This window comes from Sturnira hondurensis, unplaced genomic scaffold (genome assembly GCF_014824575.4).
Source record: "Sturnira hondurensis isolate 20B ecotype Veracruz unplaced genomic scaffold, ASM1482457v3 Scaffold0022215, whole genome shotgun sequence".
Taxonomy (NCBI): Eukaryota; Metazoa; Chordata; class Mammalia; order Chiroptera; family Phyllostomidae; genus Sturnira; species Sturnira hondurensis.
In genome coordinates this window covers 12,601,186-12,628,392 of record NW_028094846.1, presented here as the reverse complement: position 1 = coordinate 12,628,392, position 27,207 = coordinate 12,601,186, and the positions used below count along the sequence as shown (strand labels likewise).

General features: G+C 45.3%; 1 protein-coding gene across 1 annotated transcript in view; it reads right to left on the bottom strand.

Annotated features, from left to right (window-relative positions):
- Nucleotides 1-27,207, bottom strand: part of CUNH1orf21 (chromosome unknown C1orf21 homolog) — a 116,173-nt gene that overhangs the window by 44,526 nt on the left and 44,440 nt on the right. The gene's annotated exons all lie outside the window — the stretch shown is intronic.

The following is a 27,207-nucleotide window of genomic DNA, read 5'->3' as shown; positions in this document are numbered from 1 at the left end:
AGAGAGAGGAAGGAACAGAGAGAAACATTGAACTGGACGGAGGATCAAGCCTCCAACCTAGGTACATGCCTTGAGCAGAAAACTGCACACTCGCTGGTGAAGTCCCCCCGGAAGGTCCCACTTCACGTCCGAACAGCCCTGCCCCAATCCCAGCGGCCTCACCTAGAACTCACGGCTCCATCAGTTGCTCTCTGTGGTAGCACTACGAATATACAGGTGGTGTTTTTTTTTATTAAGTTAAAATGAAAGTACTTAAAAATAAACCCAAACTAATATATAATCAAAGAGCACCAAAATCAATCTACATGCTTCCTACGTGGAAACTGCAACTTGAAGGGGAAAACATTTTAAATTGAGCCTCTGAGGCTAACTCCACATGGCAGCAACAATAACGGATCAATTCCTGTTCCCCGCATTGATATTCTCGAGAGTCGGGCACAGAGGTGGAGAATTCTAATTGGACGGGTAAGCTGCCGGTCCAGGCCCACAGATACATCAGGAAACAGCCTTAAGCGGGGGCAATGTTTACCAAGGAGGAGAAACGCTGCTGTTCAAAGCAAGATAAAAACTGATAGAAAATCCCCACAACTAGCATTTCGGGAACAGAGTGGGAGGGGAAGGAGACACAAAGGTTAGTGAGCCTTGTGATGCTCTGGGCCACTTTCATCACAGAATGACTCAGTTGGACAGAAAAATTGAAGTGCTTGTCTGAGCTGAGACACCCCTCCATTCATCTTTCCCTTTCTGAAATTATAGCTGTTATCCCCAACAGTCAGATCACCTTCCCCGCCCCCCCCGCCCCCCTCCCCCCGCAAAGGGTGTTGTGCAGTTCCTTCCCTCAGCCCGGTCCCCCTGGGCCCTGTCCCTGTGCCGATGTCCCCTTTGCATGGCTGGTCCTGTTTTCCCTCCTTCACTGGTTCAAAACCCACAGAATTGTTCCAAAATAAAACTTAACAGCCTTTTTCCTGGTTAAAAGGATTCCACAAGTATGCAAACCTGAAACAATGATCGGCTGTGGTCACACTCGGTAGTGACGGTGGGAGAGATTCCTTCCTTCCTGTTTTGCTTTTACATAAATAGGATCCCCTGCCCCGATTCTTTCTTTGGGTGGCATGGCCCAGCCCCCAGCAGCCTTCTTCGAACAAAACCTCCTTTCACCAGCAGAGGCCGGAGTCTCTCTGCCCGCACCGGAGAAAGGGTCTGCATGTGAGGCTGACGCGCAAAGCCGGGTGTCAGCAGGCACTGCGGGCTCCTTGTCTCAGGCTGGGGGTGGGGGCGCTCGGAGCCAGCCCAGGCTGCAGCCAGCTCTCCTGGGCCTCGGCTGCTTACCCAAAGACACCAGATAAAACCCCAGGAGAATGCAGCCTGTGGTGATCGCTGGGAAGGCCTCCCAGTGTGTGTGTCTGTGTCTGTGCATGGGTGTTGTATGCATGGGCCTGTGTTTATCTACATGTGTATGTCTGTGTGTGTCTTGCATGAGTGTGTCTGTGCATGTATCAGTGTGCCTTGCTTGTGTGTCTCTGTGGGTATCTGTGGGTGTGTGTTTGGAGGATGAAGGAGAGGAGTGAGCAATTACTAATTAAGATAACCTTTTTTACGTATCTTTCTAGAATAGACCTCAAAACAAAGCCGAGAGGAAGCACAAAGCTTTATCTTCCTCCAGCAGTCATCCCAGCCTGGGGTGAAAGTGAGTTCACGCCAGGGGTCCATTGTGTCTAGAGGACCTGGGGGCTGTGGGCTGCTCACGCAGGGACAGTGTGTCCAGCACCACGTTGTCCCCAGGGAAACTGTGTCTTCTGCCAGAGGCTGGTCAGCTGAGTCAGGAGAGAGCTCCGGTGTCCCAGGGAGCTGTGAGGGATGTTTCCTCATGGGAACTTCTGACTCAGCCAGGCCTCCCACCCCTCCCACAACACGCTCCCTGTGATCACTGCCCCCATGGGAGTGAAATAAAGGGGGGGCTTTACCAAACACCTGAAAAGACCTTGGGAGTACAAGGTAGCTAGGAGGGTAACAAGTGTGTTTGTGAGTATGTGCATGCAGGTATGTCTGTATGCACATTCCACGTAAGGAGAGAAGGCCAGCAATGCATTTCCACAGAAGGGTGGACTCAGTGAGAATTATTCCATAAGGAGAGAAGCACCATCTGCTTGTGGACACCGGTGCCCTCAGCTCGGGTCCCGAGGGGCTGCATCAGTGCACTGATGGCTTCTTGGTTCTGGGGGTCCAGCAGAAGACCCCACAGGAAGCCAGGCAGGGTGGGTGAGGGGTAGGGGGGAGAGCAATGCCACCTGGTAGTGTTGAGACTCTGTGACTCTGTTCAAAGTCACCTATCAGGTATCTCCTTGAAATCCCAGGTACTGTTTAGGAACCTCAAAAAGGACAAGAGGAGTCTGCTCCCATACAGCAGATAGAGCCAGAGAAATCGACTGATGGGTCGATTCATTCATTCATTCCACATTAACGGAATTGAGTCTAGCTACGTGCCAGGCATTGTTCTAGGGACTGAGAAGGGGGGGAAAGATTAAAGTTTGCACCCTGCTAGTGCTTTAATTTTAGTGAAGTCTGAGGGCAATAAAAATGAGCAAATATATAAGCAATATCGAGTCCAGTAGTGAGAATCAGTAAGAAGAAAATACAGCAGGATCATAGAGTGGGTGGGTGGGGGGTGGTGGAAGAGAAGACTGTCATTTACCTAAGAAGGTCAAGGTCTCCGGGATTCGGGGAATGTTTACACTGTTGTTAGACACAGACACACACTACACTTTTGAACTTTATAGTAAAAAAGAAAAAGGTTCCATTTTTAAGAATCTTCCAGCCACTGAATTAAAAGAATCCAATTTAACTTACAAGGCATTTTTAAGGAACTGCTCATAAATTTTATTGTATTTAGATTTTATTTTTATAAATTACACCTCCAGGGAAGTGGGCCATGAACTACAGCCTACACATTTTTGCTATACAGAGACTTCCTTAGATTGGTGTTCACTCCATTCATTGAATGGAGGGATGGATGAATGAGTGAATGAATGGGGTGCTCTAACCCAGTTAGCAGATGGGTTCAAAGCCATCACTTTTAACTTGACTCTGAAGCCTCTATTTGGGTAAAATTGTAGTAAAGACCATGACCATGTGATTGCAAAGATAAAATAGCACATTTGGAGTGTGGAGTGCAGAGCTGGGCAAACAGGAAGCATATATACGGACACCTTTTGATTTAAGAATAAAATAGCACGATGTGATTTATGTGCATTCTAAACTTTTTTTTTTAAAAAAAAAATCAAGATAGCTGGTGAAATAACCTCTGAGCCTGGGATTATTAATGGAAATCCAACAGTCATTCTCCAGAAAAAATGGAATTAGTTTATGTTCCTTGGAGTCATACAAAGGTACAAAATGCTGTCAATTTCCTAGACAAAAAAAATTATTTTAGTATTTTTTAAAATCTTTTTTTGCTACTAATAAGGTTAATCCTCTCTCCCCATGTCTATTCTTTTCTTTCTGGTAAATTATGTATTTCATATCCTTGGCCCATTTAAACAACTAGGTTGTTAGGAATATCTTTACTGTCTGACAAAAACATTTTCTACATTAAAAGATGTTAAGCCTTTTTTTTCTGTAGTATTTGTTGCAACTATTTTTTCACAGGGTGGCATTTATCTGTTAAGTGTTGACTGCACTTTTTTGATCTAAAGAGTTTCAGATTCGCACACAGCAAGCGTGAGTCATCTCTGCCCGGCTGGAGCCCCTTTCTGTCCAATTCACATCTTTTTCTTAGAGAATCTGCTCCCGCCAGAGTAGGTAATGGGTCTTCTCTCCCGCCAACCAACGCTGGGTGGTTCAGCAGGGGTGCAGTGGGGGTGCAGCTAGACAGAAGGAGGCAAACACAGGCAGTGCAACTGAGCTCAGATCTACTGCTCAGATTCCTGGTCCTTCCAGATTCCAGAACCACCGCTCTGTGTCCACCACGGGGAGACCAGTCGGATCACAGTCTCTGCCCTTGGATTAACCCAGGATCCCTCCCCAGGAAACCCTCCACTTACTTGTGGTGTTTTGCCTTGGTGCAGTTCCTCACACTCATAATTATCTCTGTGGGAACATGATGGAATAAAGTAATTCTTTCCCTTGTGGTTTCTTTCACTGTTTTTATATTTCAATATCCTTCCCCACCCCAGTATTGGTTAAATAGTCACCTATTTTTACTCCTAAATTTAAATTTTTTTTCTTTAAAAACCATGTAATTCTCTAGCTCTCTGGAGTTTATTTTGGTATGTGGTTTGCTGAATAATTCTTTTCTTCCCCCATTGGTTTGCTGTGTTCCAGTGATCATAAATGTGTCTGTGTGAGAATTTCTGGTTCTCTATTCTGTTCCATTGATTTCTATGCCAGCCATACATTTTTAATCATCATAGCTTTATTACATCTTTTAATATTTGAGATAGCAAGTTTCTTTTCACTTATCTTTTAAAATTTTTCATAGCTACCCTGCCCAACACTATTTTCTTATCAGAAAATACGTGTTTTTTTTTTTTTTTGCAGGGATGGGTAGGGGGTGGGGGCAATGAGGGGCTGGTCAAGGAGTGCCAGCTTCCAGTTACAAGATGATTAAGTTCTGGGGATCTAACGTACAGCATGGGGGTTAGAGTTAATAGTGCTGTATCGTAGACTTGAGATTCAGTAAGAGAGATCTCAAGTGTTCTCACTGTAAACAAAAAAGTAACTACATCGAGTGATGGATGTGTTAATTAACTTATTTTGGTAATTATTTCCCCATGTATACCTATACTGAATCACATTATACACCCTATATATATGTACTCTTGTTCATTATACCTCAATCAAGTTGGAAAAAATCCACTAAAAATAGGTGTTTTTTCATCATGTCACTAACTCGACTATCTCAGGCTCTTGGCAGCCAGTTACGTTTTCATGAAGCTCAGTAAGTCCACATTTCCAAAACTAGGAGAGACTTCACTCCTTCGGAATGCCAGAAGTAGTTAATGCCTACCATGATGCCTGATCATTGGCCTTGTCAGGTGAAATGAAGACGTTGGCCAAAAGAAATTTAGCAAATAAGCTAAATTTTACAATTCAGCAAATGATAAAAAGACAGCATTACAATTTGCCTTGGGAAAAAATGGGATGAAAATAACTCAGTAGCCCACAGAGTTAAAACAAATTGATCTACTTTCCTTCCAAAAGGTCTTTAAAATGGACATTAATAGACTTTACAGCTTGATATGGGACAATAAGCTTTCCTTCATATTTAATTACTATTTAGATTTTAAAAAAAAGATTTTACTTATTTATTTTTAGAGAGAGAGGGAGGGAGAAAGAGAGGGAGAGAAACATCGATGTGTGGTGGACTCTCACGTGTCCCCATGTGTGGTTGACTCTCACGTGTCCCCTACTGGGGACCTGGCCCGCCACCCAGGCATGTGCCCTGACTGGAAGCAAACCAGCGACCCTTTGGTTTGCAGCCTGCGTTCAATCCACTGAGCCACACCAGCCAGGGCTTAGATGTTTTTTTATACTGTTTGTTTTCACATAACAATACACAATGGTTACTGGTACCTTATGGAAAAACATCCATTAACATTTCCAGTCAACTCTTCCATTTTGTCTTTTAACCCTAGGAGGAACTTCTGCATATGATTAGGTGTTCTCAGTGACATATATGTTCATCTAAAGTTATACTATATGACTACGTAAAAATAAGTAGGAAATTTAGTCACCGGGGGACTTTATTGATAAATTTTTCATTCAAAAAGAAAAGAGATACGGGTAAAAAAAAAATCACCTGCCACGAATGTCCCAGGATTGCCTGGCTGGCAGGACCCTCCACGCTGCTCCGCACCTGAGTTGTCACACATCACAGAGGCAATCAAACAGCCAGAAAGGGCCCTCAGACACGCCCCACAGGCAGAGAACAGGTGGGGAATGCCGTGTTATTAACAGAAACTCAGAGAATAAAATATTTATAGAGCAACAACTAAAAGGGTAAAAATGTTCATGGATAGGACACCTTTCCTTTGTTTGTTGAGTACACAGATGGAAATACACAGCCTGATGTCCTGGGTCAACATTTCGGGTTGTTACGAATGTCAAACAACCCTTCCTACAGTTCTTGTGTGAAAGTCCCTCCATGCCACCTTCCCAGAGAACAGGATGTTCACTTTGATTGTTCTCATGAATGATGGGAGATGTTCAATTAATCGGTTTAAGTTTTTCAATGACTCAGATGGTACATTTCAGGTGAAACAGAAAAACATACCAGGCTTCATTTTCTCCATGTTGTATGTGGGAGCGGACATTCCTGTGGCGGTGTGCGTATGTCCACACGTGTGTGTGCGCGCGCATGTGTGCTGGTTGTGGGGACGAGAACAGAGCTTCCTTATGACTTCCCAGGGTTCCTCCTTGTGGTTCTCAGAACCATGTTCCCCAAAGGCATCCCGAGGACTTGCCTAGAGCAAGGATTCGGTTTGCTGGGGGGGGGGGGGTTGAAAAAAGGATTACTTATTTATTTTTACACTATGGGGAAGGGAGGAAGAGAAACACTGACATGAGAGAGAAACACTGATCAGCTGTCTCTCATGAGCACACCGACCAGAGACCGAACAGCCAACCCAGGCACATGCACTGACTGGAATCAAATTGGCCACCTTTTGCTTTGGGGATTGACGCCCAACCAACTGAACTCTATCAGTCAAGGCTCCTTTGCCGTTTTTTAAGGAAGAAAAATAATAAATTTGTATGTATCATTAATTGGATGGGAAGTAGGATCCTAAACACGAACTTACATAAACAGAGATTGATTATATTTATAGACCCCAAAAAGGCAGAATAATTCGGATCCTGTATAAACAAAAGAATGGTGGTCCATTTTAAATTTCTTAGCTTGGCCTTCAAGGCCACCTTCAATCTGGCCCTACTGGCTGGTCCCAGGAGGTCCTTCCCTGCACAGTCCGGACCCTCTGGCTTCACCTCAGCCTGCCCCTCCTCTTGGGCGCTTTCTGTAGTCCCAGTTCCTGGATTATCCCAGACTTTCTCCTACTTCGGGGACTCAGAGAAGCTGATTTCCTCTGTCTGGAAGACTCTCCACGGCCTTCCCCCCCACCCCTCCCGCATCGTTGCAGTAACACCTACTCATCCTTCGGGTCTCATCCCAGCCCTCCCAGCTCCCCCAGGGCCGCCAGGCTCCAGGGCCTGGGGTTCGGCTGGGCAGACTGTGCTCTCTCTCAGTGAGGGCTCCCAGGGAAGGTGGGGGGAGGCGCAGGCTGTTCTACTGGCCAAGTCACATGCCCTGGTACTAGGCTGTATCTGGCTGGAGAAAGATTCCTTTGTGTGAACCAGAAAAAGGCTCCGTCAGCTTGCCAAACTGTGTTCCCACAGGTTTGCATGTACCTGGAGGGACTTTCTTTCCATCTACTCAGAAGGTGTGGCCTTTTCTAATTTGCACAAAGGCACTGTATTATTGGCCTTGCAACTTACCCTGCTTTTACATATGCAGCTGGCTTATTCCTTCACAGCATTTCTTGGAGTCTGTAGTCATCGATTCTTCTGCTTAATTGTGTAGGATCGGTCTCTTATACTAGACAGTAAAATCTATTAGGGCAGCGACGGTGGGTTTTTGCTCACAATTCCATTCCAGTTCTTAGCACAGTGTTTGCTGTAAAGTAGGTGCTAAGTGCACGTGTGTGGAATGAATTAATAAAAAAGGGAGCCATGGAGATGCTGCAATGGAAGAAATTGGGGCACGTTGAAGGTATCCAGCAGATTTACTCACACTTAGTAAAAAAAAAAAAAAGGAAGGATTCGACAGAGAGTAAGACGCGGAAGTTGGCAGACGCAAAGATACACTTCGTAATTTCATAAATCAGAGCGGAATTTTCAGGGTGGCATTTCAGCCCAGGGCAAAAGAGCAACGTGCTGCTTGGAGAAGAAATCAGAGTCAGACCGGCGGTACCTCCACAGGCCGCATGGGAATCAGGGAAGTTTTAGACAGGCCAATACACTGGGAGGAAAACTAAGGGAGACAAAAATCTAATGATTCATACGATTCCAGGTGAGCCGGGCGTCCTGGAACTTGCAAAACTTGTTACAACAAAAATTCTTGCCCAACTGGCTGGCGATACTGAGGCAGGAAGCCTCCACCTGTCGTTCAGCCTGCTCCCTGCACAACAGGAAGACAGGCCGCAAAGGACACGCTGAGGCCAGGGTGGGAATGGACAGTCCCGGCCCCGCAATTCCTGCAGTCCCCGGGGACCCAGGAGAGAAAGGCCTGCGTTGTGCAGTGGCGAGGGCCCAGAGGATGGGGACAGAAGGGGACGATGGCGGGTGGGGGGAAGGGGAGGCCAGCAGGAGTGCTGGTGCAGGCTCTGGTGCCCCAGTTCTCAGTTTTAAAGAGGCAGAGCAGAGGGAGTCCTCGTAGCCGACAGCAATATCATGAGTGTGTATGGGGCCAGGTGGGTACTGGAAATACCAGGGGACCGCTCTGTAAAGTACGTGACTGTCTAACCCATGCTGCTGTGTGTCTGAAACTGATACAGAATGATAGTGAGTGGAAACTGTAACCGAAAACAAACAACCAAACAACTTACTCATTAGGAAAATAAAGGAAGTGAAAAAGATGAAAAGCAATCACTGGTAACAGTATTTCGTTCCAGAAAAGACATGTATGCTATGCCAGATTACATCGATCTGTATAGTTAAAAATTATGTAAATATAGGATACAGCACTCTCGGCCATGATTCTTTATTTAATAATGTGTTTTAAATACATTTTTATACCTGCAATGTAGATCTTGCTCTTATTTTGACGGCTGCAACATCTTCCACAGTATGAGGTACCATCATCTATTTAGCATCGAGATGGCCATTCAGGTTGGTTTTTGTTTGTTTCAAAGCAGCCGCATGTGGTTGGCAGCCCCCAAGGAAGCCCCCCCAAATCTCCGCCTTCTGGTTTTCACCCCTTGTGTAGTCCCCTCTCACCATGTACTGGAGTCAATCTACGTGACCCAGAGTCTAAGGCAGAAATCATAGTATGTCGCTTTCAAGATTAGCTCATAAATGACTGTGGTGTCCCAGCGGGGCTTTCTCTCGTGTGCACTCTGTCTCTCTCGGTTCTTACGTTCAGGGGGAGACAATGACCCACCTTGTGAAGGTACTCAGGCAGCCGGTCGGAAGGCCTAGGTGGTGAGGACCCGAGGCCTCTCAACAGCCACAACAGTGAGCTTGGAAATGAACCCTCCAGCCCCAGGGGAGCCAAGGGACAGCTGGAGCCCTTGTCAGCAGGAAAACTCGCGAGAGACCTGGAGCCGGAACCACCCACCTGAACTGCGCTCAGCTCCTGAACTCAGAAACTGGGTGAGGTAATAAGTGCTTATTGGTTGACGCTGCTAAGGCTGGTGGTAATTTGTTATGCGGTAACAGAGGACTACCTAGATCAAAGGAATATACATTAAAAACTTTGACAGATGTTGGCAAACTGTCTCCCAAAGGGTGGCAGCAACGTATAATTGCACCGACAAAGCACGAGAATGTTGGTTTCTCCAAACCCTGCCGGCACTGCACACCATCAAACCTAAGCAGTTTTGCTGAACTAATGGGTGAAAAATGGCATCTCGTTGCTTTGATCTGTGTTTCTCGAATTTCAAATGTTCTTTTGGATGTATGCCATGCACCATCAGAAATGCAAAGGACAAGACGCAGTGTAAAGTCCCGAATGATTTATTAGGAAACGAGAAACTGCGGGCCACCAAGCCTCAACCTGTGAGCTGCTCTCTTATCATTTAAAAATTCCACAAAATGATTAATCTTATAAAAGGAGTAACCACTGAAGTTGAGTTTGGAAGTAGAAGTAATCATCTCGCTTTGACTTTCTCAAAAAAGCACAAAACTTTTAAGTTATTTTATCTATCTATCTATCTACTTACTTTTTTAGAGGTAGGGGGAGGGAGGGAGAAAGAGAGGGAAAAAACCACCAATTGGGCACCTCCTGCACTCCCCCAAATGGGGACTTGGCCCGCAAACCCAGGCATGTGCTCTGACCAGGGTTCGAACCAGCAACCTTTCGGTTTGCGGGACTATGCCCAACCCACTGAGCCACACCAGTCAGGGCAGAACGTTAAGTGATTTTAATAAAAGGCACGACATTGAACCTCAAACTATGATCCCTAAATCAGAAGCGATCTAAATCCAAATATTAATTCCCTTTAATGTTGCTGAGCTAGAATGTCAAAACCAGAAAAAGCAAGAGTGACTGGGATTAAATGGGAACTAAATGTCTCTATTTTCCCAAACTGCTTAAACGAAACATTGTAACAGTCTCAAGTCAAATATGAACTCCACTGAGTATTTCTTTGGCTTTGGTTCCTGGTGAGTATAAACGGTTCTGGAAAATATGTAAAAGCTACAAAGAAGATTGGAACTCAGTGATACTTGCGAGACACCAGAATGACACTCTCACTAGAGAAAAGCATCTGAACCCCCTAAAAGGCCCCCCACGACCAGCACCCTCCAGTTCCACCGTAAGGAAGGCAAATGGCTACTCAGTTATTTTTAAAAATGAACATGATTTTTGATGTTTCACTACATTATTAAATACAAATTTCTACCACCAAGAGTCATAAAAAACATTTCGAGAAAAATAAATCTGTTTTTTGCAGCAGTTCAGTGGACATGACACCCCAGGGAAATTCTAGAAAGCCTTCCTAAACAGCCAGGTGTCTACGGTCAAACGCTAAGACCAATAGGTTGCAGAAGACATACAACAAAAATGTTAATCACATACATGAGTGACTCAGAGGCTTTGAATGGTTATTAAACTACCTAGCTGACTTCTCACTTAATCTGTGATCATATAATTTGATTACCATTGTTGCTTCCTCAGACTATACTGATCTGCGGATGAAAACTCTGTACGTGTGTGGGTGAAAAGATGGCCCCTTCTCAGGAGACTTGCTGGGGCCCCCATGCCCCTCCCCCTCCCCCTGTTTTCTGGAAGAGAAACCCAGGGCAGTATTAGGGTACTAAAGCTGTCTTGCTGCTCTGCGCTGCTCCAGGGACACCTATGATGGGCAGCCTCTCCCACACCTGGCCCTCACCTGGGTTGGCCTACCTGTCCTGTCCTGGATGCGGGCTTTTGTGAGGGGCTGTAGCCACTCCTCCCCACCCCCCTCCCCTTCCGTCAGCACACACAGATGTTCTCCCCGGGGTGAGGGAGGGCTCTCTCTCCCCTGCTGGGGTGCATCTGGGCCCCCAACCAATGTGGCCTTGCTCTTTCTGCGGCCCTCGGCCCTTTTATTTGGATGATGTGCTTTCCTTCTCCCAGGTTTGGGTGGGAGGACATTTTGGTGACACAACACTGTCACTCCCTAACGGATACGCCCTGTTCACAAAGACAGTTACAGACAAGGCTGTGGATCCGAAATTTTCTTTCCTCTCAGGATGTCGTGGCCATGGGAGGCAGGCTTGTGAGCTCGGGCAGGGGCTCTGGGCCATGACAGTGAACTTGATCTGCTTTCTCCCAAGGGTCTGCAGGATCCCCAGGCAAACACGAGGATGATCACTCTTGTCTTCTCGTCGCTACGTTCTCCACATGACTTGTACGCCACAGAGATTATCCAAAGACCTAAGAACGCGAGAGCGCGGCCGGTCACGTCATCACAAACCCTGTGAATTCTCCACCTATGGGAGGGTAAAGGATTCTCACTCTCAGAGCAGCTCACAATGCTGACCTGCCTGTCAGGTGCTCATCTCTAACCTCCCCACAATGAAAGACGGGTTTTGCTGAAATATGCATTTCCTCTCTCTGAATCACGTTGATCCTATAATTTTCCACCCTTGAGTGAATGCTACTGTGAACGGCGACTAGCTCATTCCAGCCCCTGGAGCCAGCCAGCCTGGCTTCGAATCCAGCTCCATTTCTACTGGTTGCACCTCCCCAGGCAAGTCACGGAAGTGCTTACAACTTCCTTATTCCTAAAGTAGGGATATTAAAGACGTCTCCAAGGTTGTTATTGATAAGCACTAAGTGAATTATGCCTGTAAAAACACTTAGATCGCTGCCCGGCGCGTAGTGGTCGCCGTTAGTATTATCGTAGGAGCTGCCCTGCCTGTCCTATGTGCCAATGTCCCCACACCTGGGGAGATCTCCCCAGAAGGGCTGGGGCTTTTGCTCAATTAATTACCCAGCGGTAAGTGGCTAAGCCGCTGAGCCTCCCGACGTGTTGTGACAATAACATGCTGACAACCAGAGATGACTGCACCCCGCACGGAGGAGGAACTTGCCTGAAAGCAAAAACAAAATCACAGTTCAGGCAATTAACCACCCTCATCCCTCCTTTCCCAGAACATTCGACTTCAGCACATTCAGGAACTTCTGCACTGGAGAAACGGTAAGAGGAGAGCTGGCCAAGCTGATGTGCCACACCTGGCCAGAAGCCACTTGGATGCCGTCACCTTCCCACTCAAGTTCAGACGGTTCTGGCTGAGCCACACTGCACGCCAGCCTGCGTCTGCCCACGGCCTCCTGGTAATTCAGTGGAGAGGCACTCCATGGCACACCTTTCTCAGAAAGCCAATTAAGATCCTAAGTTTCCCATCTGGACCGCCAGGTCCACTCAGCTCATCATGCAAAGGACGACAGCCAGGCCATTGCTCCTTAAGTTTTAACCAGAGAAGCCGATGAACAACTCAGGCTGTCTGGGCCCTCCACAGTATCCGGGAACCACGGTGTGATCTCCCAGCATCAGATCCTGTGTACGGATCTGATATTTTTCTCCCTGTCAGCTCCGCTAGGGTCTGAAGACAGGATTTATACCCTTATTCTGCCACCTGAAGAGATGCAGACAGGCCACCTATAACAAGTCCTGGCCCCGGGACCTAAGGAAGTGAAGCCATGGTTCAGTCGGCTCGGGCGCAGGACAGCAGGCCGGACGTGCAGCAGATCCAAAGGTCAAGGCTGTCTCTGCTAATGATGAGCGTGAGCCTCATCCCCGAAGCTGATGCTCTGAGATAATCCTTTTTTAGAATGTTTGCTTAGAATAAACAAACAAATAAAACTGCACTTTCCGGGGTGGGGAAATCACACGCTATTTGTTACTGGAAAACGAGGGAAGAAGTGTAATCTGTATTTCATTTACTTTAAATGAACATCCGGACCTCGGATGTTCACAGGAGACTGGGAGTTGTCTTCAGAGGTCTTACCCTCCCCCCCCATATGGTAGAGTGTGCATGGTAAGTACATCTTGCACAGCCATCTCCCGCCTCTCTGACAGCTAGGTATGACCACCTGACTATGTTCTGGCCAAGGGGATATGAATGGAAGCTGTGTGTCAGCTTTACATCTTGTTTTAGAAGGACAGGGTGTGCCTTCCCCTTGGTTTTTTCCCTCTTTCTATTGGGTGGTATATGGACACGAGGGCAGGGGCTGCAGCAGCATTTTTAACCACAGGAGGAAAGCAGTGTGTTGAACATGGCAGAGCAACAAGATAGAAGGAATCTGGAACCCTGGAACTTACACAGTTTCGTGTAAAGTTTACACAGCAGCTGTAGAGTGTTTATGCCAGGACTATATGTAAGAGAAACACATGTTTTTCATAAAGTGTTAACTATTCTCATGTCAGCTGGTTTAAATCTCTTGTACTCAGATGAAGAAACTGAGGCCCGAGAGACTACAAGATGTGACCACGGTCACAGAGCTCTCCCCTCTGCAGACTGCCTGTTAACAGGATGGAAAGTTATTCATCTTTCACGTTTAATGGCTACAAGAACGAACTTCCTTCCCATTTCTTCTTTAGTGATTGAATGTCCTAATCAGAAAGGAAGAACAACAGAACTTGATGCTGAGAACTACATCATTTCAAGTTTCTTAGGATAATCAACTTGGCCTTTTCAAAGAAATGACTTCATTCAAGGTAGACTGCCAGGGTTCAAAGCCAATGGAAAATTCTGAAGGTTTTGACTGAGGCAACAGCCAAACTGTTGGAAGGTAATACTCCAAATACATTTCCCCAAGTCCACAGGAAGACGACAAGTGGGTTGTTCTGTATTTGGACTTCTTCCTGAGACGGAACAGTAAGACTTTGGGCGTGACTGGAATTTAGTTCTGCGGTGCAGGCACCCAGCTTTAGGTACACATGCAAGAAACCACAGGTTGCGTTAACAAAAGTGAAGTCCACCCATTGGACCACATTTGCTTTCGGTCAGCCTTTTCACAGGAAAGAAAGGGAAAACAGGTTCTCAATTCACCATTTCCTCGGTATTGTCATCGCTGCTTTAAAATGACATTCGACAGGAATTATGCGGTGTGACATGATTCATGCATCTGATGCCATAAGGAGTTGCGAAACGGCCGGGAACGATTTCAGAGAGCGAAGACCTCTGACCTTATGGTTTTATGCTTTGGATGTGGTTTATGGAAAACAAGATTTTTCTGTCCTTGGGCACGTTCGCCAGAAGCATTTCTTTTAGGTTTTACTTAGTGTCTTCGTGTTTAGAGGGCTGAAAAGAGTCCCAACGTCAGAGAATCAGGGACCACTCACTCCTCAGCTGACCAGCCATCGGAAGGCAAAGCCACTTGGTCAGTTTCACTGACCCCTCTTTCCAAGGTCCCAGACAGCTGTCCTGAGTCATTCTTACCATACTCGCAGAAATGACTGCTAGTGTGAATAGGACCCACTTTCCTACAAAAAAAAACAAAAACAAAAACAAAACCCTGTTGTACTCTCACTTCTCCCCTAGCTCCCATAATCTGCAATTTGGAACTCAGAATTGCTAAAAGGGGACACATTGGTGGCGGTTCTTTTTAAAATCTGATGTCACATACCTTCTTGAAAAAGATCACAGGCTTCCCGTCGCCTAGAGAGTGCCTGAGCTTCAACATCTCGAGACCTTCCGGTCTACCCAACCTGCCTCTCAAGACCTATCTTCCTCCATTGCTTCTCTCTGCCTCAACTACCTTGGACTCTTCTCTACTCCAGGGACTTTCTTACCTCGCCCTTCCGTACTCTCTGTCTGGAGTGATCCCTTATTCCCACTTTTCTTCTTACTATCCAGTGAGCGTGGCTTGCCCTGTGGAGAAACGATCACTTCCCAGACCAGCCTACCTATACAGTGTCACCAGATGAATTTCTGTATCCACGCTGTCTGCTATGTTGCGAGCTCCTCCAAAAGGGGAATCCTACCCCAAGTTTATCCCCAATGTCTGGGATAGCTCTTGGCACACAGAAGTTGTTCAATACATGCTTGCTGAGCCCGGGGTGGTATCACTCAGTTGCGTGGAGCACCATCATGTAAACTGGAAGGTCACAGGTTCGATTCCCCGTCAGGATACATGCCTAGGTTTTGGGTTCTGTCTCCAGTTGGGGCACATACAAGAGGCAACTGATTGATGTTTCTCTTCCTCTCTCTCTCCCTCCCTTCCCCCTAATATCAATAAGCATGTCCTTGGGTGAGGAAATGTATATATATGCACATACAAACTTGCTGAATCACTGTGGGAATAACAGAACAGGGTCCTAAACTCTACAGTCTACATCATTAAAATTAAAAACCCAGCTAGATATGTAAAAGAAGTAATTGATAAGAGTATCCTTGTGTTTCGTCCTTCGAGGTGAGACGGAAAGAAGCAAAAAACTGAAGGTGCCGAAAAGTTGGCTGACGAGCAACTGACGAGGCATCCAAAGACTAGTCGTTTGATTCTCAGGTCTGAACTTCCTGCCTCCCTAACTCTGGGCGATTTACATTCATAAAATTAAACTCTAACTCCCACTGCATGCTAAGGTGAATCTCAGGGGACAGCTGGCAAGGACTATCCCTCCGAGACTTTCTTCTCCTTGTTTTAAAGTAGTTTAAAGCGGACATGAAAACATCTGCTGGATTTCCCTACAGTATGAGGTTCCCACGAGCTGCGGGCATGACAGCACTCCACACACTAGTGAATGGCACCTGAGGGAAGGCAGGATCATCCTGGCAGGGAAAGAGAAGGACACGAGCACCACGCACGCACCAGTCCTCTTCAGAGTGCGTATGGTGGGCCAAGCAAGGTCGCACAGGTGTTAGGGTCCAAAGAAAACCCGGAAAATCAGGACAGCCCTGGCGAATGCTCCCCCTGACAGGGCCCACCTACTCTCGGGGACACTCCCCCTGCCACCAGCTCCAGTCCCCAGGGGTCTGAGTATCATGAACCGGTGGCAAGTCTGGATACAGCAATGAAACAGGTGCACCTGCGAGGCCAAGACATTTACGAGACAGAGAAGAGGGGGCTTCGCTGTGCACCACCCCCAGCCCCGCCCCAATGTGACCAGAGCTGCACACTTCTCACTGAAAATGACCACCAGGTAATTCAATGTTACTCTTTCCTTACATGAAAGAGCCAATAGCTGCAAGTATTTTAGAACATTGATTTTTGAAGTTCGTGAGCCATCCAACCTGGCTCAGTCTTGGATCTGTGGCAAGCATTGAAAACCAAAGACGGTGCCTCCTTTAGCACTGTGTTGAAGGTTCCATTTATCTCCTTATTCATTCATTTCTCTAAGAATACTTATTTAGCCCTAGGACATGCTCGGCAGCAAGCGAGGTAGCGGGACGCAGCCATTAACAGCCAGAGGAGTCCTAAAGCAAACAGGCACACAAGTAACTTTCATTACAACTGTGACCAGAAGACATGTAGCGTTCATGCCCAAATGAAATCTGTGCGGGGGGGCAAGGAGGGCTGGTGAAGGGGTGAGAGGATGGTCTCCCGAGGTGAGGGCGCTTGGGCTGAGACGAGGGTCAGTGGAGCTGGCCCAGGGAGACAGGAGAGAAGGCGGCCCTGGGCGAGGCCACAGGTGGGAAGGAGCTTGGCCAGAGCATGAGCCAGGAGATGAGGGGTGAGGGGAGCCCAGAGAGGCCGTGCCGGGGTCCTCCAACTCAGGTTAGAATCCCCACCCCCACTCCCCAACAATAGGAAGCCACGGTGGGATGGGCTTTAAACAGTGGAGTAAAAAGATCAGATATGCAGGAAAAAATAAAAAACAAAACAGGACTTGAATATGCACAAGAGCAATAAGACACAGAGAACTGGTTAGGAGTGAGGTTGGGGACCCCTTCATTTTCTAGATGAGACACTGACCCTCAGAAATGAAGTCACGGGATCGAGAATACACAGCAAGGTACAGGCAGAACCTCCTATCTCTGAGTTTCGGTCCAGGGCTGTTGTTTTTATTTTATTTTCCTACAGTGGCACCCTCCACCCTGTAACCGTGAATTTGGAGTCATAGCTTTCGCACCCTTTGACTCATAACCATAGAACCGACTTTGAACTTGACACTAAGGACAGCGGCAATCACTTCTCAGGAAGCTGCCACGTGCAGGCAACTCGTTAGGGGCTTTCCACATCTAATCTTCACAATGATCTTGTAAAGCAGGTATTACTTTTACTGTTTCACAGTTTGAAAACACTGGACTCAGACATATTTTTAAATTGCCCAGGTCACCCAGGTCACTCAGTGTGATCAGGACCCACCGCCACTTGCCTCTGGCTCCAGACCTCACCATCGTACCCCACTGACCCCAGGTTTATTGTTATCAAATGCCAAATTCCAATCTGGAAAAAATCAGAATGGGAAGGAAAAGCTTTATCTCCTTACGTTAAAGGGAAAAACTCTACATATGATTGTCTGAAAATTCACTAACGAAAAATATGTAAATAAATCAAATATATACATCCATCAGGAGTAATAAGAACTGAGAAAATCCAGAAGAATTTTTTTTTTTAGTTTTAATGTACCACACAAATGGCATACATTTTTTAAAATGCTCCAACAACCTGTTTCAAGAGAGAAATCTTGGCTGTAACCACGTGGCTGAGACAAGAAGAAAATGTCACCTCAACACGGTCTGATCCACGATCTCAACCAAAGAAACTGTGCTGCTGGTTACTGAAAGGACAGGACAGTAGAGAATAAAAGGATCGTCTTTGACAGTCCTGTTCCCAACCCCTCAGACAGGTGGAAATGAACAAAGTCAGCTTCCATATGGTGAACACTCCAAAAATTGGAGATGTAATATTTAAAAAAAAAACAGAAAAAAAAATCTGACCCTAATGAGAAAGTTACATTGCTCAAAATAAAAAAGAAAACGTAGGAAGATCTGAGAAGCAATAATAATCCCCCCGAAATAAACCTCGCACACCATGCAAGAAATTTTCAGGACACAGCTGGCATTCATTCCCAGGGAGATAAAAAGAAACATCCCCGGGAAGACACGTGAATAGAGCAGGATGCACTCAGTCCGGGACAGAAGAAGTAAGATCACTGCATACAGTAAAGATTAAAATCAAATGCAGAAAATTGGATTAGTGCCTCAGAAACAGGTGCGCGAGACATAGATGGAGGGCTCAGGAATCGTCAGGAGTTGAAAAGAACCTGGGAGAAGATGGCAGACAGACGATTGAGCGGCGGAGATGCAACCTGCAAGCAAGGCGCTTTCTAAGGGGAGAAGAACCAACAAAAGATCGTTTTCCAGAACTTCACACCAAAGCCAAATGCAAACAACCTACAGAAGGGAGACTGGAAGTGTTACTGCCCATAAGCAGAAACATACATGAAAGCAGAACAATTCAAGAGACACAGGCAAACAAAAATATTCTGGAGTCTAAATCCAGAAAACCAGACCCTCTCAAAGAGGGGGAAATGAGCAGAGCTTTCGTTTTTCCGCTGTGAAAACCGAGTGTATGGGAGGGAGCAGCGGAATGATGGTGTAAGGGCTGCAGGGTGTGTGTGCAATCTGGAGAGTATCGAAATGGCTTCTGCATCATCCCAGTAGTATTTCTACACAAATCGGAGACTATGGCCTCGAATATCAGATACAGAAAAAAAAAGTGGAAATCACTTAATGGGATGATACTGGTATTGAAAGGGCTTTGGTGACTGTATGATCAATTTGCCATTCAGCAATAAGAAGGCGGCAAGACCATTGATTCAGGAGAGGACACTTGCTGATTTAAAAAAAGGGCTGTAAGCAAAAAAAAAAAAAAAACCCCAAGTATTGACTAGTGTTGATAGAAAAATCTAATTAACTGATGAAATTATTGACACAAAAGAGAAATATCAGTAAAACTTTAAAAGAAAGAAAAAAAATCAAGACCTTTAAAGTAAATGAATAAAGCATGGGAAAGGGAGAGAGTAAAGAGAAGCCAAAAGGCACACCATTACTCACTATTCTTAAAATAGAGTATACTTTGTCTAAAGTGGTAGTTATCATCATCATCATCAAAGTTATTATTAATATGGCACTTATTATGCAGTATTCTAAATGTTTTAATCCTGAAAATAAATCTGCGTGGTGGGTACTATTGCCTCCATTTCACAGATGAGGAAACTGAGGCCCAGAGTGGTAAAATCACTTGCCGGGTCCCAGTGCTAAGGAAGTGGGATTCTAACCCAGTCCGCTTTACTCTCTTGCTTTGCTATGAATCGTAAAATACAGCGTGTCTGGGACAGATAAATTGGTCACTACCTTAAAGTGATCTCTATCACATTTAAAGCAATCACAATCATTAGAACAACTGCTGTGTGCAGCGGACCTGACCTGTGACTGCCAGGCACTGCCTGCAGCCTTGTACAGAATCGGTTCATCAAATACCAAAAGCCCTGGGAGACACTGCAAAGAGTTTACTTTCACAGTAAAGGTAAACCATAAAGGTATTAAGATTCTTTCCCAAGGGTCACCTAGCTCGCAAGTTGCAAAGCCATGACTCGCTGAAGTCCAGGCTCCTTCTCCACTGCACTACATCCCAAGTATAGACAGGATGTTTACATTCTGAACGGCATTAAAAGGCACAAGGTGTCAGGCTGACTTAAAAAAAAAAGGCACAGTGACTGTTTGTGTCAAGGTCACCGATGATCTCCTATCAGCTCAGTTCAACAGAGTCTCTGCCCCCAGCCCCAAGCACCTGGCTGAGGCCACCACCCGGCCCCTCTTTCAACTCCCTCCTTCCCCAGCTGTCCTCTCCTGCTCCCCCCCATCTGACTGCCCTGCCTTTTCATTCCCCTTGCCTGGGCTGCTCAGTCTCCGCCCGTCTCCCCTCTCATCAGGGCTCTTGGCTTTGAGCAAGTGGTCCTCTTGCCATCCTATAACAACGGTGACCAAATGTTAAACACCTCCAGATTTTTGTCTGGGTGCACACGCACACATCTGTGTGTATCCACATCTGCCTGCTAAACATACTCACACATGCATGTAACTGTAGCATCTTCATCTCTCTGAGAATAGCTCAACATCCGTTCTATTCAAGGGGTCGGTCTGTTCTTCCCTGCCCTTGGTGGCTCCGTATGCTTACCATGCGGGGACACCTTCTATAGTCCTTGTCACAGGAGGCTGAAATTGGCTACTTGCTCATGAATCTCACCCACCAGACTATAAAATCCTTCATCTTTAGCTTCTGCTTCCGAAACAAGCAGTAGAGGTATGGTACAGATACTCAAGAAATGTTTACTAGTTGAAAAATAAAACCAAGAGTGGAAAGGCAGCATGAAAGAGGATATTGCATTCAGTGACATTTTTAAAAAGAATGGATTATTAAAGAAAATAAAAATCAAAACTCCCAAAAAAAATAACACGGCCTGGAGTGTCCTAATTTTTATTCTTAGTGAAATTAGCAAGAGTTTTAAGAATAACTAAAACACATTGCCAGAGAGACTGCCTCTTTGGGTGTTGAAACCGGCCGTCTCTGTGTGCTGCTGGTGGAAGGTACTAGGCAATGCGTGTCAAAAACAAGAAAACTATTCATAAGCAACAGCCCAAAGGACTCGCTCCTGGAAACTCATCTGAAGAAATAAATCAACAGAAGAAAAGGGCTGTGTTGGAGGATATGCTTACAGAAGCATTATGTAGTACATAATAATGAAAAACAGGAAATAGGACAGTCCCCCACAGCAGGACAGACGCTAAAGCAAATCAATTTAGAGTACTTTTACACATCCATTAAAGTTTAACATGATGACTCTGAGGGATAATGGAAAATGATAGAATGCTAAGAAAAGAGTGGAATGCAACATCACGTGCGGGCTGGGACTGCCACGCTCTAACACTAGTACTTACACCCGAGCAAGGACAGAAAGCATCCGAGAAAAGAATTCACAAAAACGAAAACCGTGTTGCGATGGTGAGACTTTGTGTGTACTTCTGAACCACTTCTGAAGATGCAGCTGTCACGACATGGAAAAAAAAAAAACGCAGGCTGAATGCCACTTCTACACTTTATTAGCTATTCTTTCTGCCTTAGGCTAGAGGCTTCACTTCTCTAAACTTAGCTAATTCACCTATAATACGAGGATACGATGATTCTGTCCCTTAGCAGATTAAATGAATCCAACTTCCATGATAAACACTTGGACAGTACTTACTACGTACATGGCACTGTCTGTTCTAAGCACTTTACAAATATCGCCTTGTTTTAATAGCAAAACAACATGTTACGGTGATGCAGAAGAGGCTCAGTAATCTCCAGTGACAACAGCAAGATGACCTTCAGGAGCGTGCAGCGTCCGTGGGATCAAATCCAGCAGTGGCAGCAACCGCTAGCATTTGCTGTCTGCTAAGTGCTTCCCTTACCTCCTCCCATCATCGCATGGAGCCCTTACAAGAGTCCGTTAGGTAGGCCCTATGGTTGTGTCCTCAGGATACGCTGGCTCAGAGAGGCGATGTTGTTAACATGCGGGTGCGTGCGAGAGCTGAGGTCTGCACGGGCGTCTGTCTGATCTCAGAGCCAGGTGCTGAGTCAGCAGAGGATGATGACCCAGGGTACACGGTCCTTGTGAACCCGAACCTTGCCCGCACGCGCCTCTCTCCAGATCTGGGAAAGTTCTGAGTTCACAGCGTGACCTTTGAAGCTCTGGGCCTCTCTGCTCCTGCTGTTGTTCTGCAGCTGGTCTTCCTCAAGACTCCTTCGCCCCTCAAGGCTCCGCATTCCAGAAGCGTGAGAGACATGGTTAATTGTTCCACTGTTTGCTGCTCTTTGACATAGTTATTTGTGCTTCCAAGTCACCAGGTACCACACTGTTTTCATGCTTTTTGCCAGCCTGTTTCTTCCAAACCACGAGCTTCACAAAGGCCACGTTGTACACAGTCTTGTGTACTGCTGTACTCCTGGTCCTGCGCACAGGTCCCAAAGATCCCCCAGGGATCACGGGTCAACATTGGAGCATCATTCGTTACATACAAGAGATGGTGCAGCAGGAGTCCATGTTTCTCTATGCTGTTTGTCACGGGGCTTTGACGTGATAGGTAGTTTGGCGAAATGAGAATGTAAAGGTACCCCTCCACCAGGAAGACTTCCCTGATGTACTAAGTTTGGGTTAAGTACATTAGTCCCCTGTGTTTACCCACCAGGCATGTTCGTACACTCCGTCGACTTTGCCTGCTCACTGGCCTGCCTCCCCTCTTCTAGAGGGGATTGTATGTATTCCTCATAATTCCCGAAACCAAGGACAAAAACAGGCACGTAACTGGTGATAATGGTGATCGTTGACGGACGGACTGAGTGAATCAATAAATGAGGGGGCTTGACACATGTTTTCCCCAGGTCATTGATAACACATTTACTCTACCACACCAGTGCCAACCTTAGAAAGCATTTCTAGTTCACGATGCTCCTAAAGTTGCGTGTAAAAATTAAGTGGACAACTTCAAAAGGGGTTAAACTACTTGCCCACCTATGCCGAATCTTTCTGTACTCTCTTCAATGAGTGGGAAATCCCTGGAGCTTTTCACCCCATTTCACAGGTGGCAAACACAAGGCACGTGGGCCAAATCTGGCCCGGCACCTTGTTTCTACCCAGTAGCGGCGCCAAGCTCTCGCTCAACTGTTAAGGAGTAGTTACGTTTATACAGTCCTAAAATTACCTTCGCCCTCTGGAGGCAACCGCGAGGCTGATGGGGCCCCTGGGGAAAATGAGATTGACACCCCGGCCATAAAGGAGTTATGTTTTCCTCTAAAAAACAGAGTGGAACCTTTTGAAAAATAAAAGTGTTTTCTGCTTACACGTTCTTTAAAAACACACAAAATAAGAAGACTCATTTAGTGGACACGTTCTCTCCCTTTATCCTGAGATCAGCTCAGGGCTGAGCAACTATTATTAGAAAGCTCTCAGTTGAAGAAGACACTTTCAAGAAGATAAGATGTGAGATACTGTGTGTCCAAAGCTAATTTTAATTATACAGCTACTAGGGTTACTGAGATATGCCAAACATTTAGCTAATTAGCAGGCTCTTGAGACAAGAGGCCTGCCTGGAGACAGATGCAATTTTTCCCCATTAATGAGTAGTGGATTTTCACTGGTCCTGAGAATTTACTTTGTTTTCTTTCTTGAATTCCAACAACGTGAGCTAATTTAAATCTGAAACTTCGACGGTAGCATGAAAATGGAGATCTCTCACTTTAAAAGCAGTGACCCAACATCCACCACCATCTTGGAAAACTTTTGTAGGAAAGTGAAACAATCATTAATATTGATTATGATACTATATGTATAAGCTTGAAGACCTGAAACTGAAATTAGTTAGAAGATTCTGTTAACAAAATTGTATGGACGATGCTCAATAAAATAGTAAAACCTAAGTTACAAGCACTGAAGTGCCCGAAACCCTCTAGGAACTGGTAGGTTTTCAAACGTATGATACAGAGAGAAATCAGAAAATAGAGACCAGGGCAAGACAGCTGTCTTTAGCATACTAGGCGTTCTACCAAAACGACCACATTTATTCTTCAATACAACACAGATAGGTAGAAATCACTCCTATTTTATAGTCAAGAGACCAAGGCTCGTGGAGTTCACGTAGGGTCATCCAGCTAGAGAGTAGCCTGGCTAGGTTTGATGCTGAAGACTGCTCTTCCCAGGCTCGTGACCAGGGCCAGCCCAGATCTGAGAAGACTTCCTGGACAACATAACTGGTTTTGTTTCCCAGGATTTGTACATTTACCCTTTTGGGTAACTGGTGTTTTCCTTAAGTATGAGGTAGATATGTTTCTCTGTCAGCTTTTCTTTGAAAGTGGAAATTTGAACCAAGGACATAATCCAGGTCTCTGAAGTCAACGGGATTGCCCACAATCCCTTTCACAGAAAGAGGTTCCTACACACCCTGACATTTGAACACGTAGATGGCGGCAGCTGGCTGTGGTTCCCGAAGATGACTGCTACAGTCTCTCTCCGCTTGTGCCCCTGTGCAATGCAACCTTGCCACCCCCCACCAGGAGGCCCGGCCTAGACTTCCACTCCCTTGAATCTGGGCGGGCTCTGTGGCTGCTCTGACAAAGGATCGGAGAAGGCGCTGCTGCCTCCAGGAAGCCAGCTGTCACATGAGAAGCATGACTGCACTCAGACCACCGTGCTGTGAGAAGCCCAAGCCACGCGGGAAAGTCACATGTAGGCGCTTGTCGGTAGCCCCAGTCGCGGTCAGGGCCAACGTCAACTCCCAACCCCGTGAAGACGCCATCTGGAACATCCAGCCCGGCTGAGCCTTAGCATGGCTATAGCCCCGGCCAACAGCCAAGTGTAAGTGCGTGAGCACCCCTTGGCAGGAGCTGCCTGGCTGAACTCCGTTCATCCACAGAAACATGAGATAATAGCTTGTTATTTTAAGGCCCCACACTTTGTGGTGGCTTGTTAGGCAATAATAAATCATCAGAGCACTGGTGGTGTTTGTTTTCTTGTAACATGAAGCAACTATTTCTTTTAAGCAACTGGGAGTAGATCTTTGGAGAAATACAGGGTCTGGCACGAACAACGTCCCTCTTTTTATTACAAAATCTTTTATTACAAAATCATAAGCATGTAACTCTGTAACATAACAATATCACACTCAAGCATACCATATGCCATTTTAGGTGAAATGTTTAAGTTAAAACTAGAAATTATTACACCCATATTATTACCTTATCAGCCACAATCAAGCAGGCCTTACTTCCGCCAGGCCCTGTATATTAAAATATCCTGTATACCTAATGTGGTCGCTGGGCAAATTCTCTAATAGAGGGTCGTTCTTTTAAAGAACTGGGGAATGATAAAAATGTACCCATATAAACATTCTTACATTTTGGGCTATTTCTCAAAAAATAGGCTATACAAAGTGTTCTGTTCCAAAGCTGATGCTTTTATTTTTAACCAGCGCACAGAGTGAGTTCTCAGCAAAATGATTAGCTATATTTGCAGTCCGTTTACCATCAGGCTGCCAAACACTTGTCTTTTTAGAACAATAACCACTGTACTTGAACAGCAATTTCAAAAAAGTTAAAGAAAAGCCTAGTGCCGTCAATCTACAAAACACTCTTTACTTCATTTCTTAAATAAAAGTTGTACGAAATTCAGCAGTTAAAAAACAAACAAACAAAAACCACTAACCAAACACCAATTACTTCTGGAAGTTTCAGAATGCCGGTCACCTCATTTATGTGCGTGTTTTCTGCCGAATCCCCCCTGGCTGATGAGAGAGAATTCAGCACTAGTGATATCCCAAGTCAAAGAATAAAATGTGAGGAATGGCAGGGGGTGCCAACGATACTTAGAGATTAAGTATAAAATAAAATAATGTGGCCCCGGGCCGGGCGGCTCAGCTGGCTGGGGCATCGGCTCATACACCTGAAGGTTTGGGGTTTGATCCCTGGTTGGGGTGCTTATGGGAGGCAACTGATCCATGTTTCTCTCTCACATCAACGTTTATATTTCTCTCTCTCCTTTCCTCTAAGATCCCTGAAGCATATCCCCAGGTGAGGACTGAAAAGGAATAACGATAATAATGCAAAAAATAAAAGGAAATAATGTGCAGACAAAAGAAATGAAGTCTTCGCTAGCAGATGTCAGAAGGCTAGCACAGATTTAAGCAAGTCTACTCAACTTCTGGGTGTGTTGTTCAGTTTTTGGTGCTTTTAACCGTGACCTTAAGGCCAGGCAAGATACTGAATCATAAAAGAAAAATGTACTAATCTTCAAAATCCTGCACTTACTAATAAAGAGGGAGGCAAACGTGTTTTTAAAAACTTGCAATAACCAAGCAAAAATAAAGGAATCAAGGTGCTTCGTCAGCACATTCTCCATTCTCTGGGCAATTTGGATAACTCATCTTTCCTGTCATTAACTCGAAACATTAAATTTAAAAATTAGTGCCATTTTGCCAAATAATGGGAATAGATTCACAATAGTATTGACATTGTATCTTTTTAAAGAACTAAAAAGCCAAAGCAATTGCCCGCATGTGAATGTATCTACCTTCCGGGTTTACACAGTCTCGGAAAGTTACACACAGATGCACTCCCCCGCTGACCAGGCCACCGAGAGCAGAATGAAGTTTCCACTGGTTCTCAACTGAGACAGGACTTGGCCGAATGGCCCCCTTCCCTCCTCTCACCACGATGCCCGTCGCAAGGAGTAAAAAGGAACTAGCATTGGAAGTTGTACACCCACCACTGTTAATCCTTGGGTTTTAAATGTGTTTCGCATAATTTCCTTTTCCTGAGTTTTAAAAGGAATGCATGTTTACTAAGGAGGGCAACATTTTACATGCAGAAAAAACATTTTTTTTGAAAAGGAGGATGTTCCCTAAGCCCGCTTCCCAGCGATAACTCCCCCATACTCTGTTGGGAGTTTAGTCTTCAGAAGCAATGTGTGAGCCCGTCCCAAAATTCCTGTGTATGTCCCAACACTGACATGGCTTCTGCTTACACAATCAGAACCCCAAGCCAGTATTTCTGAATGCTAATGTGATTTCTTGGTTTAAAATAAAAAAAAAACTCTCAAAAGCCAAATAATAGAAAAGGAAAATGTTGTGAATCAAAAAGGTAAAATTTAGACAGCTCAAACTAGAAGCTTATGATTTAATCAAATTAAAGTATATAGGAAGAGTATATTGTGTAAATTTGATGAGACGAATTAAGTTACAAATGAAGTTAATTTCCCATGGAAACCAATGACACAAAAATAATTATAATCATCGAAATTTATGTAAAAATAAGACAAAGGAGGTTTTCATAGCTAACAGTAAGTTTAAGATAAAAGCTATTTTTTCCATTTATCCCTGTAGGTACGTTCATCTTCACCTTAAAGCAAAATATCACTATTTGCAAAAAAAAAAAAAAAAAAGGAGAAGCAAAACAGTTTTTATTTGAGGAGTAAAAAAACTCACCCTAGCTTCAACTCAGAAAATACTGTTACGGTTAGTGGGTAATCTGAA